Here is a 16,852-nt window from a genome sequence, read left to right on the forward strand (position 1 = left end):
TCATACATAGTCATATAGTATGTAGCTTTCTCAGATTGGCTTCTTCGTAATAGCAAACATTTATACTTAATCCATGTCTTTTTTTATACAGCTTTTTAAAAAATGTATTTGTTTACTTTTTATTTAAATGGCTGCACCAGATCTTATGGCATGAGGGACCATTAGTGCATGTGGGATCTTAAGCTGCAGCAAGCAGGATTGTTTTTAGTGGTGCCACGTGAACACTTAGTCGCAGCATGTGGGATCTCGTTCCTCAACCAGAGATCAAACCAGGGGCCCCCTGCTTTGGGAGCTTGGACTCTTAGCCACTGGACCATCAGAGAAGTCCCTCTCTGTGTCTTTTTATGCCTAATAGCTCATTTCTTTTTATCATTGAATAATATTCCACAGTCTGAATGTACTATAATTTGTTTATTCATTCATGTACTTGGTTGCTTCCAAGTTTTGGCAGTTACGAACAAAACTGCTATGAACACTCATATGCAGGTTCTCATATGGACTTAAGTTTTTAAATTACTTGGGTAAACTCTATTTCTGGATCATATGTTTACTTTTGTAAGAAACTCCAACTGTCTTCCAAAGTGGCTGTATGGTGTTGCATTCCCACCAGCAATGAGTGAGAATTCTTAGTGCTCCATATCCTCACCAGTGTTTGGGTTGTCAGTGTTTCGGATATTAGCCTTTCTAACAGGTATGTGATAGGATCTCATTATTGTTTTAATTTGCAGTTCCCAGTGGGGTCGCAAAGAGTCAGACACGACTGAGCGACTGAACTGAACTGAACTGAACTGAAGGACATATGATGTAGAACATATTTTTATATGCTTATTTACCATCTGTACATTCTCTCTTAAGGTATCAGTTCAGATCTTCCTGTTGAGTTTTGAGTTCTTTGTATATTTTGGATAACTATCCTTTATCAGGACTTCCCTGGTGACTCAGATGGTAAAGTGTCTGCCTACAATGCAGGAGACCAGGGTTCAATTCCTGGGTTGAGACGATCTCCTAGAGAAGGAAATGGCAACCCACTCCAGTACTCTTGCCTGGAAAATCCCATGGACGGAGGAGCCTGGTAGGCTCCACGGTGTCGCAAAAAGTCGGACACGACTGAGTGACTTCACTTTCCTTTTCCATCCTTTATCAGAGATGTCTTTTGCAAGTATTTTCTCCTAGTATGTAGCCTGTCATTTCATTCTCTTAATAGTAACTTTCACAGAACAGGAGTTTTTTTTTTAATGTTCAACTTATTACTTAAAAAAACTATTTTTACTGAACTGTAGTTGGTTTGAAATATGTTGGTTTCAGATGTTGTTGTTGTTTAGTCATTAAGTCATGTCCAACTCTTTTGTGACCTCATAGACTGTACTATACACATATTTTTCAGATTCTTTTCCCTTATAAGTTATTACGAAATATTGAGCATAGTTCCCTGTGCTCAATATAGTAAGTCCTTGTTGGTTGTCTATTTTATATATAATGGCGTGTATATGTTAATCCCAAACTCCTAATTTATCCCTCCCCCACTTCACCTTTGGTAACCATAAGTCTGTTTTCTGTATCAACTTATCATTTCTTTCTTTCAAGGATAATACTTATGGTGTTGTATCTAAAAGCTCATCACCAAATCCCAGCTCACCTGGATTTTCTCTGTGTTATTTTCTAGGATTTTTACGTTTAGGTCTATGATACATTCCATTTTCTTTTTTGATTAATAATATTCACAGTTTCCCATTTCAATTATGGCTTTGGTGACTATTTCCCATTTGCACTATAAATTGCACTCTGAAAATTTCTTTCCTCTTACTTTCTATTCCATTATGTTTTCCTGCTTCCTTTCCATGGCATTTCTTCTATAATAATCCTGTATGGTTTGGACTTGTGCAATAACTTCTGTAATCAGGAGCATATTATGCAATTAGTAAGTTGTCAAAGATCTCTCATTTACAAATGGGAAATAATTCAAACCTTAAAGGAAACTAACTTCATACATATCTAACTCAATATGTATCACCCAACCCAAGTGAAAGGGCACAGCTGAAAAGCTGTGAAGATTCATAAAGGATCCCTTGAATGGAACGTTCAAAGAAAGCGTGGTGTTCTAAAGGAGCTTGAGTTGGGATCATGCAATTCATGAAGTTGCACTCGCCCTTTGCAGCCTAACATACATGGTGACAGGTGGAGAAACTACAAATAGCCTTGGCCTAAGAATGGAAAAAATGATAAGCCAAGGCCAAGACTTTCAAAGTAACTGAATGATAGGAATGCAAGAAGCAGACATGAGGATACAGAAGAGGGTATTTACAGGCCTCCTAAAGAACCTTAGACTAGGAGAGAAAACTCCTAACTCAATTCTGTGCCGGTGGCGAGATCCATGAGTCCACACGGCATGAACCACAAACCCCAGCTTCTTCAGAACAACCCAGGCTTCCATCAGTCCTTGTCAGGACACCAGACTGAGCCACCCTGAGCTGCACATTTCCTGGGGACTTTGGGCTCCATTGGTTGGTGTTGGGTTTGGATGCTGGTGGAGAGTGGCTAGCCGGTTAGCTCACCTGTATCGCATTACCTGTAGGCTGAGCAGAGGGCCCTGGGCAGGGCATTTAGGAATTCTGGGTTTTGATTCCAGCTCTGCTTGTGGACTCACTGAACAATTTTGGCATTTTGATTTCCTCATCTTTAAAACTGGGATATGAGCTGGCTTGGCTGGGAAGATGACCATGAGTGATGAACCACAGACCATTCGGTGCTCTAAAAATTGTTCAGCAGATGAGTAGAGAGTTAACCATGAGCTCTAGGCCTCACTCTGCTTCACCCCACCCTTAATTTTCTTGTACATGAGATAGGTCTCATGACCCCTGAGATGACTTCCATTCCAAAATTCATCATTTTGGGACTTCTCTGGAGGTCCAGTGATTAAGACTCTGTGCTTCCAATGCAGAGGGCATGAATTTGATCCCTGGTCAGGGAACTAATATCCCACATAATACAAGCCAAAAAATAAAATTAAAAATGAATTTTAAAAAAAGGAAGATAACAATTAAAAAAGGAAGTTAAAACCCTCCAAATCCATTATTTTTTTTTACATGGTATTTCATTTTATTATTATTTTTATTTTTTATCAAAGTATAGTTGATACACAATATTATGTAAGTTGTAGTGTATAACAGTGATTTATAATTTTTAATAGTTATGTTCCATTTATAATTATTATAAAATATTGGCTATATTCCCTGTGTTATACAATATACCCTCATAGCTTATTTATTTTATGTATAATAGTTTGTGCCTCTCTATCCCTCACCCCTCTCTTTGACCTGCCCCACTTTCTTCTCCTGACGAATAACCACTAGTCTGTTCTCTACATCTGTGAGTCTGTTTCTTTTTTTGTATATTCACTAGTTTGTTGCATTTTTTGGAGTCCACATATAAGTGATAGCATACATTTGTCCTTCTCCATCATTTTAAGCACCAAAATCCATCATGTGGCAGTGGTTCTCAAACATGAGTGTGAGACAGAATCACCTGGAAGGCTGGTTAAAACACAGGCAGGAGCCCAAGATGGGAATGTCCCACAAGTTGCCCTAGGTCTCTGTTGCTGGTTTCTAGGGATCTCGCCCCCAAGAACACTAGTTTGTGGCTGTTGAGAAAACTAGTCAAAGGAAAGTTGCTGAGTCAAGCTCTTCATGGGCACACAACCCAGTACAGTACCCACACAACCCGTGCAGTACCCCAGGCTCTCCCCCTCCCCTCAGAAGATTCTTGTGCTTGGCTTCATGCTCTGCTGTCACCACTGGGAAGTCCAATTTTCAACAAGAGGCCTTGCATTTTGCACTGGGCTCCATAAATTACGTAGCCGGTCCTGTTCAAAGTTTTGGTTCTACAAATAAATTTTGGGTAGTGAACAAGTGTCATTTGGAAAAGGCATCTTAAAAACCACTCAGAACCTTTCAGCTGTTTCTACACCCCAAGAAACAGGCTTACTGAGAAATTGTTCTTTTAGTTACAAGTGTTTTGCCAGTCTGCTTATCCACTCAGCAGAGGCTGGTATGCAGAACTGGGCAAGTCCTTGTTAAAACAGGGCAGGGTGAGGCCCAGTCTCATCCTCCCACTTCCTTTGCTCCTTCCTGTCCTCTGTACACCAGGTCATCTGGGTTTTTCTCACTGCCCTAGGCAGAAAAGCCTTTAATAGGTTGTAGCAGGAATGTCAGGGCTTCCCTGGTGGCTCAGATGGTAAAGAATCTGCCTGCAATATAGGAAACCGGGTTCGATCCCTGAGTCGGGAAGATCCTCTGGAGAAGGGAATGCCTACCCACCTAGTATTCTTGCCTGGAGAATTCCATAGACAGAGCAGCCTGGCGGGCTACAGTCCATGGGGTCGCAAGGAGTCAGACATGACTGAGCGACTAAGCACACACACACAGCAGGAGTGTCTGTGTTTCAGAAGACGAATACTTCTGATCTTTTTTGAATAACACAGATTTGAACTGCCTGGGTCACTCATAAGAAAAACAGGAAACCTATCAAAGCATGAGTTTTAATTTATTTGCTATCTGTTTAATCATTTTGTCTTTGATCAACCCAAATTCTTAAAGAAAAGTGTGGAAAAAAATAATTTGAAGTTGAGAAAATCCTATCCATCAAATCATCATTTTCTGAAAGCTGAGAAACAGTTACCGTTCTTTGAATTTAGCAGCAGAATGCTTGAGTTCAGCATTGGAGCAAGAGGGTTTTTGCAGCAGCATAGACTGCGATCCACCTCAAAATGTGGGCCCGACAGGATAATTGTGGGGCACATAAGACATTTTCCAGAAGAGTTGGCAGAGTTAGTCCCTCAGTAGTGTTCAACTCTTTGTGACCCCATGGACTGTAGCCCCCCGACACCCCCTCCGGCTCCTCTGTCCATAGAATTCTCCAGATAAGAATGCTGGAGTGGGTAGGCATTCCGTTCTCCAGGGCATCTTCCCAACCCAGGGATCAAACCTGGGTCTCCTGCATTGCCGGCAGATTCTTTACCATCTGAGCCATCAGGGAAGCCCATTTTCCAGAAGGAGACCAAAAATAGAAGCCAGAATAAAAATTCAATCAAACTTATTCATAAGAGGATTAGCATTTGTATCAGTATGCCAGTGCCTAGGATAAGATTATCATCCAAACCAACAAGATACTACTTAGGTTCCAGCAAAGAGTTGGCTTTTGTTCTACCAAGGTTAATTGAACATACCCCTCACGTCTGAAACTTTGCGCTGTTCACAAGGTATCTAAGCACACTGAACACTAATGTAACATTGCTTGTACCAAAAATATACATATTTCAGGAGGGGAAATCTGGCTACAAGAGTCAATTCTGAATCCTGCCATCCTGTAACAGTTTTGTGAGTCTGAACTGAGTGCATTTCTCACACTAAGGGTTCCAGGGCTCAACCAGGTGCCCAATTTGAAGGCAGCCGTCTACATATGGAGGATAAAATGGCCTTTACCACTGCCAATGCTGGAGACACAGAGGTGGATTCAATCCCTGGGTCAGGAAGGACCCCTGGAGGAGGAAGTGGCAACTCACTCCAGTATTCTTGCCTGGAAAATCCCATGGACAGAGGAACCTGGCAGGCTGCAGTCCATAGGGTTGCAAAGAGCTGGACACGACTGAGCCCCTGAGCACACACGCATGACCCACTGCCGAACAGATAATTCTCACAAATTGTGCCTATTGCCAAAAGGGCCATACTAAATTCAGATCAAGGCAATATCTACTATTTTCAGAGGAATTAAAACAAGAATCTAAGTTTTCAAATCACATTGCTTGGGTGGATCACATCTTAATTGACTGCTTAGGGACTAAATAAAATTTTAATTCCTTAATCCCTTTGATACCAATGATAATTGACATCCAAAAACACATCTTCCTTGTACCACTCATTATAATAATGTTTTAAAATATCAGAGATCTACTTTGCTGTCTCATTGTGTCACCTACTGATTTTATACCGTGCTTACATTCAGACCCATAGGGTTAGGTCAGACTACTTGAAGAAGAGCGAGTTTGTTCTGGATCACCTCTGTGCCAACCAGCTTCTGCGCTTGTCTTCATCGGCTAAGCCAAGAGAAGAACAACAGTGTTTTGCATACAGCTTTTCAAGAAATGATTCACTGCTGGACCTACAATGAAGATTACAATTCTTTATTTTCATGTGAAAGAGCTGCTAATGAATGTTCTTGTTTTGTTTTCAGAAAAAAACATCCAAAAAATCTGGCAGTGACATGGAGAAAGGAAAGGAAAGGGAAAAAGAAGTTAGATAAAATGCAGCATGAAGGATGCTTCTGAGTCATGATCACCATCCAGTCACTTACTCATAGGGTGACCAGAAAGCTTGCCTTCCAAACTGGAATACATCTGAAAGTAGAGGTAAGTAGCCTTGTAGATTAGGAATTGGCCTTTTTCCCCTCCAAGTCTGAAATGTACAATAGTAGTTACATTTCATGCACTGATTGGTTGCATGTTGACTGGTTGATCCCAAGGAAATGCATGTTGATTGGTCGATCCCAAGATTGGAACCTAAGCAATTAAAACTTATGAAGCATGTACTATGGGCCAACACAAAGAGGAATGCTCTCCTTATGTCACCTCATTTCATCCAGGGATGAAAAGCAGATTAGAAAGAGAAAACGTTCAGTTTGCTTAGTCACACGTTCATATATATTTCAGTAGTACACTTTTATATCATTGTATAATTCCATTTTTACTAATTCCAAAAATACAGGAATGCTATTATTATTTTATACATGTAATTATACATATTATAATTAAATATTTTCTAATTAAATGTAGAAGCCAAATGATCTAGGAGATTATATTTATAATTACATACTGATTGCGAATGCAGCTATTACCATATATTACTAGTTATACTTAAAATATTATTTTACTGTGCTAGATGCAATCATTTCTGCTTCTGCTTGTTGTTTCCTCTTTCCCTTTTCTTCCTCTTCTTATTCTTTTTCTTCTCTTCCTCCTCCTTGCCTTCCTCCTTCTCCTTCATTGCTGTCTTTAACCACAACAAAATAAATATTCAAGTTCCATTTTTCCTGTTCCTTATGATAATCATTATGAATAAAAGAATATTCCCTTAGGTGTGGGAATTAGCTTTTATTCTTTTTTATTGTTAACCTAAAAGAACCCCCTCAAACTCCTTTCTTTGTCCAGTTATTTTTTTTCTTTCTATAATATTTCCTTTTTCCAACACCAAGTTACATGGAAACATCAATTCTATCTAGTGCCTAGGTAAATCTCAGCTTTGAATTTGAGGAGGCACTGAAGAACCCTGAAAGCTGGTACTTGTGTGATCTGAGATTCAGGAAACCTTTGCCATCTCTTTCTGTATCACCAATTTCTTTTTATTAAAGGATAATTGCTTTACAATGTTGTGTTAGTTCCTGCTGTACAGTATTTTGAATCAGTCATAAGTATATATATATCCCCTCCCTCTTGACCTTCCCTCCCAACCCCCTCCAGCCCATCCCTCTAGGTCATCACAGAGCATACAGCTGAACTCCCTGTGCTGTATAGCAGCTTCGCACTAGCTATCTATTGTATTTATGTCAATGCTACCCTCTCAATTCATTTTACCCTCTCCATTCATTCTATCCTCTCCATCCCCCACTGTGTCTACAAGTCTATTCTCTATGTCCGCATCTTGTATCACCAAATTTTTATGTGGTTGGGCTGTGGAGGTCATAAGGCCAGCATCCTATGTTAGATTCCCAGCTAAGCCAGACAGAGTCATTAGCTTCTGTGCTTTTTTTTTTTTTTTTAAACTTTACATAATTGTATTAGTTTTGCCAAATATCAAAATGAATCTGCCACAGGTATACATGTGTTCCCCATTCTGAGCCCTCCTCCCTCCTCCCTCCCCATACCATCCCTCTGGGTCATCCCAGTGCACTAGCCCCAAGCATCCAGTATCGTGCATCGAACCTGGACTGGCAGCTCGTTTCTTACATGATATTTTACATGTTTCAATGTCATTCTCCCAAATCTTCCCACCCTCTCCCTCTCCCACAGAGTCCATAAGACTGTTCTATACATCAGTGTCTCTTTTGCTGTCTCATACACAGGATTATTGTTACCATCTTTCTAAATTCCATATATATGCGTTAGTATACTGTATTGGTGTTTTTCCTTCTGGCTTACTTCACTCTGTGTAATAGGCTCCAGCTTCTGTGCTTTTAATCCCAACCCACCTTCTCTCCAGCACACATAGATGGGAGAGGAAGCAAGGTTGAAAGCGGAATGGATCAGCCAACTGATGAAGGGAGGTAAAAGCACTCCAGAGGCTCTCTTCTCTGAAGCCTCACTGGAATTGCTCAGGTTTGGCCTCTGAGGAAGTCCACAAAAGTGGGCTAGGTCTACCGTTTTCCCCTCCTTGATTATGATGCTGGGGGAGGTGAGTCTTCACACTTTGGGTCTCTGGGTAGCACTAAATGGGAAGGGCATCATTCCAGGGTGCTGGGGCTTGGCAGGTGTGGGAAAGGGGAAGCTGGCCCTTGAGCCCTTTCCGGGGCTCTCCCCACATGATATCTCTGGAGCCTCAGCAGCTCTGCTCTTGCCAGAGATGGAAGATAGCGCCCTCATCTTCTGCCCAGCCACTGAGCTGTCAGCAGCTTTCAAAACACACACACACGTACTCCTGCCAGAGTCCACACTTCTTTTTGTGTGTTTTTGTTTGTTTGTTTTAGGCACAAAGTAATCTGTAAGTACATGTAAGAGGGGAAAAAATGAATAAACATTCAGCAGCCAGGATCTGCAGCACTGCCTGCCACAGAGCATCTTAGGTAACTGTATCCTTTGCCATGCTTTGGATGCTAAGAGCAGAAAGTTTTACCGACAGCTTAAATTAGTCTGAGGTGATGAAAAGAATAATAAGGCTGCATATCCAGAAGGCCATGTGTGTGGTGCCTCACAATTGCAATACAGATGCCCCAGCCCAGGCATTCCAGTCAAGAGGGAGGGCACAGGTCATGCCAGGATGTCCTTGTCTCCCACCTGGACTTTTTGGGGGAAAGCAGCTCTAAGAAACAGCTCTCACTTATTTCCTGGTCTCATTGGTGAGAACTCAGACACATGGCCATGCTGGCTGCAAGGTGGGCCAGGAAAACAAATATTTGTTTCCTGTTTGTTTTCCTCAGTTTCTCCAGTGGAACCATAAAGAGCTTTTTATTTATGTGGCTTATATCTCTCAGTATTTACCATGTGCTGTGTGCTTAATCACTTCAATCATGTCTAATTCTTTGTGACCCCACAGACTGTAGCCTGCCAGGCTCCTCTGTCCACTGGATTCTCCAGGCAAGAATACTAGAGTGGGTTGCCATTTCCTACTCCAGGGCATCTTCCCAACCCAGGGATTGAACCTGTATCTCCTGAATCTCCTGTATTGGCAAACAGGTTCTTTACCACTAGCGCCACCCAGGAAGCCCAGTGTAAGCCCAAGAATACTGGGTAGCCTATCCCTTCTCCAGCGAATCTTCCTGAGCCAGGAATCAAACCAGGGTCTCCTGCATTGCAGGTGGATTCTCTACCAGCTGAGCTACCAGGGAAGCCCAATATTTACCATAGCAGATACTAAAACGGAGGATTATTTTTAGTTAAAAAATTTTTACTTGGGAACAATTTTGTATTTTCAGAAAAGTTGTAAAGAGAGTAAGTAAGGAATTCCAATATGCCCAGTTTCCCCTGTTGTTAACATCGTAATACAATTTCATGGAACATTTGTCAAAGCTAAGAAAATGACACTGGCATATTACTATCAAGTAAATATCTATATTTAATTTTATTTAAAAAAACTACCAAACCATTTTCCAAAGTAACTGTACCGTTACACATTCCAATCAGCAATAATGAAAGTTCCTGCATTATTTGAGTAGAAGAACATGATGAAAACCAGTTATGTTGAAACATCAGTATTTTAACTACTTAGAAATTACAAAAAAATAAGTAAAAGGAAGTGTCTTAAAATTGCTAAGCCATTGATTACAAATGACAAAACAGAGATTCTGTGGTATGTACTTACACTGGAATATTATACAGCCTTAAAAAGGAATGAAATTCTGATGCAACATAGATGAATCTTGGAAATATTAAGTGATGGGAGCCAGCCACAAGAGGAAAAATACTGTATGATTCCACTTGTATGAGGTACCTGGTGTAGTCAAATTCATAGAAACAAAGAATAGTGATTACCAGGGTCTGGGAGAAAGGGCTAATGAGGCATTAATGTTTAATGGGTACAGTTTAGTTTGGGATGATGAAAAAGTTCTGAATATGGACAGTGGTGATGGTTGTACAATAATATGAATGCACTTAATGCCACTAAACTGCACAGTTAAAACAGTTAAAATGTTAAATTGTGATGTATATTTGATCACAATAATAATTTTAAGAAGAAAAAAACAGAAATTTTAAGAATATTTATTACTTCATTTTAAAATAACAATAACAAACCCATAATATTGGTTTCACACAAAGAATATATTTTTATGAAACATAACTATATTTTCAAAAAATATAGTGAATGCAGTAGCATTTTTTGCACATCTTTATTATGTCTCTTTTTGTTTAGGTTGTAAAATTGACTTTTGTCATTTTAAAGATTTTTTTGATGTGGATGATTATCAGAGTCTTTATTGAATTTGTTATAATAATGCTCCTGCCTTGTGTTTTGATCTTCTGGCCATGAGGCATGTGGGGATCAAACCTGTACCATTTGCATTGGAAAACAAAGTCTCAACCACTGGACTGCCAGGGAGGTCCCTATACAGTATGTTCATAGAAGATAGCTAGATTCTCCTATCAGGTCCAGCAATCTGTTTCATTATCACATGTCATATAACATTGGGAGAATTTGACTATACACTTGTGAAAGGGTGGGAGTAGCAAAACCAAGTTCTGTCATTGTGTTGGAAAAATAGTTCCAATCTCACAGATACCCTGAAAGGGTCTCAGGACTGCTTTGAGAACCAGAGTGGCATAGACGTGGTCATTAGTTTGGAATCCATCAAGGGGTGTCTGCCAAGGTCTCATGTTCCAATTGGGGGCTTTATCTTTTATTTGCATAAGTAAATGGCCAATATAAGTGTTAGCCTCAGAAGGAACAGTTGTCCTCACAATTATGTAAAATTCTTTGTGCCTTACCAAACAGAAAATGACCAGCAGCTTTGAAAACGCAGGCTCATTTTTGTTTCCCTAGTATGTATTTGGATTTCAAAAGTCATAAGATCTTTCCCATCACAGCTCAAATAAATAATGCCTGTGTTTTATCCTCTTTCCAGGCATCTCTGCAAGAAGGACGCTTCCCTCGAAAGCTTGGGAATGGGGTATGGAGCGGGAAAACGCATCTGAGTCAGGGCAGGGGAAGGATGTATCTGCCTCCACCATCAGACTTTTGCTTCAGGGCTTATGGAAGACGTGATTGATGACATCCAAATTTACACTTGAGATCTTCTGCTGAAGATCTTCTGCTCCAAGGATCAAACCTAACTACTCAGCCAACTGTTGTCAACGTTTGATTATATGCACTTGGTTCTCTCTATGCTCTGTGTGAAAAAGTTCACGTGGCAGTATTGGCAGAGGGAGGCTTGTGTCATCGTCCCTAAGTGCTTCAGAGGTTAACTCTGAAATGTCAGGAGCACTGTGGGGAAATTGCAGAAGCCAGAGAGGGCCTCCGTCAGCATCCAAGATCTGTGCCAGCGGTTTTCTGAAGAGGCACTGGGGTTTGCAGGTGGAACACGGAATCACCTGGGAGCTTCCTCAGACTACACTGCCAGTTCCTTCCCCCAAACCCCGAGAGATGGATCTCGCCTCGCCGCCAGCCTGTTTAAAATCACTGATCTGGGTTGTTAGGAAAGAACTTCATTAAACTTAAATTTAGCTTGTGAGGCTGTGGATAGCCCCATCTCTGTTTCTGAGAAACAACTGTTTACTATTCTAACACTCTGGAAACCTGGCAAGCCGCTATGGGAGGGCTGGCAACCCTGAGCTCCCGAGGCTTCTGTGCAGCTGCTCTGTAAGGGACCCTTGCCCCAAGGGCTCCCACCTGCCCAGCTTGGTGTTCAAATTAGGAGGGGCTACATGACGAAGAAGTTTGCAGGACCCAGAAGGGCAGCCGGAACCTATTTTTGATGATCCTGAGGATTATTAAGAAAGGAAATTCCACAAAGTCCTTGTAACTCTCAGAAAGGATTTTGTTCCACTGCTTGCTTTCTTTGTCTTCCAATTCTATTTCTGGATTTCCCTCTTTACGTTTCTAGGTCTGGAACTGAATAGCAATGAAGTAAAAGTGATCATCCTAAAGAGATATTCCTGGGTGAGAAAATGGGTTACTGAGAATCCCTGCCCCCACCTATGTGATAGTGGTCTTGGTGGACTTGTGGGAGGATCTGAAGGACAATTGGAGCCCTGGGAATTTGGAGGGGGATTTTTATTCTATTGTCGCTTACTCTAGGGGAAAGGCGATGTGGGTTACAGCTACCTAGGTTGTGGGGCTGAATTAATTGCTGCAAACTGAAAAATTGCCTGGCTCACACTTTCTTTCTGTATTTATTTATTTTATTGAAGTATAGTTGATTTACAATGCTGTATCACTTAGCAAAATGATTCAGATATACATATTATATATATATATGAAACTTACAACCATATACTTCGATTGTATTTTATTATAAGGTATTGAATATAGTTCCCTGTGTTATACAGTAGGACCTTGTTGTTTATCTGTTTTATATATAGTAGTGTGTATCTACTAATCCCAAACTCCTAATTGTCCCTAACCTCCTTCCCCTTTGCTAACCGTAAGTTTGTACCCTGTGTCTCACACTTTCCTCTAGAAACATCTGTTGCAGGAAAAGCCTTCTGGTTAGATCCTCATCTTCTAAATCACACGCACGGTACGTGACCCTGGGTGTTGGGAGTAGGGACACTGGATTGTAGAGGCGAAACAGCCCCAGGATCCACAAGTGACGTGATAGACAAGCCGCGTGATCTCGGCAGCTAAAATGAGACTCCAGACGCCGGAGGGAGTGGAAAGTGATGACGCCGGACACCCGAACAGCGCCATAACCTCAGGGGATGTTCACAGCCAGGACTCTGTAAGCTGAATGGACTGGAACTAAGTGCGTAAGACAGCCTTGTGGACAGAGAATGTAATGACGTTGCCTTTTATTTCCTGTTTGAAGTGTCCTGTCGAGCGAGCCTACTCATTACAGAGAAGATAAAGTAAAGCTTTAATTCATCACTATTTGATGTTGGAAATGCACCCTGGAAGAGGATAGAGTTTACACACTTGAAGGCTATATTTAGCCAAACTTGTCCAAAGCCATCTTTTCTGCAGTTATCTTTATTTTTGCCCAGCAGACCATACAGCAGGCAGTGAATACATAATTAGTCCTTACGATGGACTATTCTCCCCAGAATTCTGGAAGCCAGGGCAAGATTTCAGAACCTTCTTTTTAAAAGATGTTAGTTACTGTTATAACAAAAATAACAGCAGTGAACTAACAGTGAAATATGATATATACATGTGTGTGTGTGTGTGTGTATATATATATATATACTCCTTGTATAATTTAGTGAATGATACCTTTTATTTTTGAGATTTTTGCTCTTTTCTCATCTTTTTAAAACCATTTTAAAGATGGAGATGTGGTTAATTTACAGTGTTATGTTAGTTTTAGGTACACAGCAAAGTGATTCAGTTTATATATATATATACATATATATATATATATGTATATTTATATCATGCCTGCTCAGTTGCTTCCATCATGTCCAACTCTTTGCAATCCCATGGACTGTAGCCCACCAAACTCCTCTGTCTATGGGATTCTCCAGGTAAGAATACTGCAATGGGTTGCCATGCCCTCCTCCAGGGGATCTTCCCGACCCAAGGATCAAACCTGTGTCTCCCGACTCTCTTGCATTGGCAGGAGGATTCTTTACCACTGGGCCACCTGGGAAGCCCTGACAGTTCTTATACTTTGATTTTGAAATATACATATGTGTTATAGTTACCTAAATACTGTTCTTTTATAGGCTTTCAATAATTAAACTGACTCCATTTAAATTTAAACAGTTACTTCTAATAGCAATAGAATGAAGTCTTAGCGGAGAAGGCAAGTTTTGCAACCTGAAATCTTTATATATATATATATATATAGCTATAGAAAAACAGTGCATAGAATTGGAACTATTCTAGGAGTTTGGAGAAAGGCTTAAAAGCAAATTTGAAATATGTCCTTTAACCTTCTTAATTAAAAACCAAAACAAAACAAGCAATCTGACCATCAGATGACTAGCATGTTTTTCTTTAATTTACACCCTCTTGGTCTTGCCCTAGGGGAGCCATTCTTTCCACTGAAGGTCAATGCCAATCCTGTAGGAGTCCATCAAGGAGTTCTTGGCATGAACCTCAGAAGCCACCGCAGTAGAACCACTGAGACAAGCCCTGTGGCTTCCCTTCTGCTAGGAGGCTCTGGGCCTGGGCAGCCCCTCCCTGACTTCAGGACATTGATCTACACAGGCCGCTTGCACCTGCCCCTCCCCAACACCCCCACTGGGCAATTCCAGAGATTCCCTGTGCCTCCGCTTCATAACAGTTGAGGTACCCGCATGCTCCTGGGAACACACACACTTTGCCTGTCTCTGCTGGGTTCCTTTGCCACTGCAGAATCATCGCTGCATCACACCATGTCTGAGTTTAGCCGATACTGTCTTCCACATGACAACCCCTCCTCGCCCCCTCCTCTCGTTTCTACAGTGAGTATCTGTTGAAAATAAGAGCTTTGCTGGAGAAAAGATAGAGAGGGGGCAGCATAGAGATAGAGAGTTCCTTTCCACCTTAGTCTCCTCGCCAGGCACCCTCCCCAACACTAGTCCCTGGTATTGACAATGCAAAGATGCTCATCTTGTCACATATGTCCTGCTTCTGCACCTCTTCCCCTCCCCACCACCTTGCTCCCTCCACATGTCTGTGATGAGAAGAGTGAGAGGAAGATGGGAAAAGATAGACTCAAAGAGGCTGGGGCCCAATGCTGTCCCTCGCTGCCCCTGACCCACTCGCTGTGTCACACCATTACTCACCACCCAGAGGGACCTCCACCCACCAGCCCTGCCCAGTCCACGCCCAGCCCCTCTCTGTTCCCACATCTCCTGCCCAAGTCCCTTCTTCTTTAGGATCTCCATCCTTGCTCCCCACTCCTTCCCAGCCTCCAAGGCTCAGTAACCTCTGACCTCGGCCATGGGATCCTTGCCAGTAGTGTAGACCTGGGAGGTTCTTAATCATTTCTAGGACTACAGTGGTGGAAAGGTAAGTTCTTGACATCCAGAGTTAGGTCTCTGTCAAGAGTAGGATTTGCTCTCATCTCCCCAATACCTACAGAACAAAGTCCAGATTATGATCCACAGGCTTTTTATAACCTAGTCCTGCCCCTCTCTCCAGCCCTGCCACCCACCCTCTTTCCTATACCCTCCCCATATCAAGCCAACATAACACTTACCTTTTCCTTCATGTGTGCTTAGTCACTCAGTTGTGTTTGACTCTTTGCGATCCCATGGACTGTAGCCCGCCAGGCTCCTCTGTCAATGGGGATTCTCAAGGCATGAATGCTGGAGTGGGTTGCCATGCCCTCCTCCAGGGGATCTTCCCAACCTAGGTATCGAACCCACATCTACCACGTTGCAGGTGGATTCTTTACCATCTGAGCCACCAGGGAAGCCCAAGAATATTGGAGTGGGTAGCCTATCCCTTCTCCTGGGGAATCTTCCCAACCCAGGAATCGAACTGGGATCTCACATTGCAGGCGGATTCTTTACCAGCTGAGCTACCCGGGAAGCCTATTATCCTTCATACTCTTTTCTTTTATTTTTCCTTTTGGCTGGGCTGGGTCTTCATTGCCATGCACAGACTCTTTGTTTCTGAGCGTGGGCTCAGTAGCTGAGTGTGGGGCCTTAGCTGCTTCACAGCATGTGGGATCTTAGTTCCCCAACCAGGGGTCAAATCCACGTTCCCTGCATTGGAAGATGGATTCTTAACCACTGGACCTCCAGGGAAGTCCCCACACTCTTTCTTTTGTATGAAATGTTGCCTTTCACCTCCTAACCATTTGCTATTCGTTCTTCAAGGAGCCACTAAAATGTCCTATCTGTTGTTCTCTATGACCTGCTTCTCCAGGCAGAATTCATTGTTCCCTAACCTGGATTTCCATCCCTCTTCTCATGCACATTTCTAGTAGAGTGTTTATCACATTGTGTTCAAGGTTTTGTCTATGTTCTGCCCTCCTCCAGCCACCGTATGCAGCCACGGGCAATGTTTGGGAGGTCAAGGAACATATCTGATCTATCTTCAAGTCCCAGGGAACTAGTGTGTGATAAACTAATGTGTGTTTCATGAATGGAGTCAAATATATGATACACCTTTGACTTATGTAAGATGATAATGTTATATGCAAGATGATAACCTTGACCTTGGGCTTCCAGCCTCTGGAACTGTAAGAAAAGAAATTTCTGTTGTTTAAGCCCCCAATCTGTGGTATTTTGTGATGAAAGACCAAGCTGACTAGCACAGAGCGTAATACCAGAGGAAGTCAGAACAGCAGGCGGAGGAAGAGATCTTTTAGGACCTGGTACACTGGGCTAAGGAATATGAAACTGTCACACTGTTTCTGTTCTGCCTAGTGCCAGGTATTTCAGTTGTTTCTTTATGCATGAAAACCACCTGAACCCTTAGTGTCTTGAAGCAAACACCACCGTTTATCTGCTCCTGATTTTGCAATCTGGGCAGGGCTCCATGGGGATGACTTGACTCTGTTC

The 16,852-nt window shown here is 41.9% G+C and overlaps 1 long non-coding RNA gene across 1 annotated transcript; it reads left to right on the plus strand.

The window, feature by feature from the left end:
• Window positions 1-12,025: 12,025 nt before the first annotated feature.
• LOC147343136 (uncharacterized) lies at window positions 12,026-14,325 on the plus strand. The gene is made up of 2 exons (XR_015157125.1): window positions 12,026-12,353; window positions 12,874-14,325. It is a non-coding gene; the product is annotated as an uncharacterized LOC147343136 (long non-coding RNA).
• Window positions 14,326-16,852: the final 2,527 nt, after the last annotated feature.

The sequence above is a fragment of the Bos grunniens genome, chromosome 28, assembly GCF_055505025.1.
Source record: "Bos grunniens cultivar Pamir isolate PY7600 chromosome 28, Bosgru_T2T1.0, whole genome shotgun sequence".
NCBI lineage: Eukaryota > Metazoa > Chordata > Mammalia > Artiodactyla > Bovidae > Bos > Bos grunniens.